This window comes from Myotis brandtii, unplaced genomic scaffold, assembly GCF_000412655.1.
Source record: "Myotis brandtii unplaced genomic scaffold, ASM41265v1 scaffold18, whole genome shotgun sequence".
Taxonomy (NCBI): Eukaryota; Metazoa; Chordata; class Mammalia; order Chiroptera; family Vespertilionidae; genus Myotis; species Myotis brandtii.
Genome location: NW_005356674.1, coordinates 9,104,853 through 9,105,212, shown reverse-complemented (window position 1 = coordinate 9,105,212; position 360 = coordinate 9,104,853). Strand labels below are relative to the sequence as shown.

At 60.3% G+C, this 360-nt stretch overlaps 1 protein-coding gene across 1 annotated transcript in view; it reads left to right on the top strand.

The window, feature by feature from the left end:
- Positions 1-52: 52 nt before the first annotated feature.
- The window catches only part of TBC1D5 (TBC1 domain family, member 5), a 425,203-nt gene continuing 424,895 nt past the window's right edge, over positions 53-360 (top strand). The window contains exon 1 of the mRNA XM_014537570.1: positions 53-122. The gene's annotated coding sequence lies outside the window, so the exon portion shown is untranslated. The remainder of the gene's footprint in view (positions 123-360) is intronic.

Genomic DNA, 360 nt, shown 5'->3' with positions numbered 1-360 from the left:
TGGAGGCTGCGCCCCCAGCCTGCCTGCCTGCCCTGGGGAGAGTGGGGTGCAGGCTTCCAGGGCAGCTGCAGCGAGAGGGCAGGCATGGTGGCTGGACTCGGTCGGGCGCCACTTCCTACTTGGTAAATGTCCCTGCTCCTTTCTGCCCCGGGCTGCACGCTTCCTTCGCAGGCCGGAAGCGAAACCGGCCCGCCGTCCCCAAAATTCCTTTAAAATGCTGCCTTTACCAGAAACGGGAGCCTTTCACCTTTGAGCGAAGAGCCGTGGCCTTGCTGTAGTGCGACTTCAGTGTATTCACCTGTAGGAACATGCACGTTGAGGCCTTTCCGGATCCGAGAAACTTCGCTGAGGGTGAAAGTT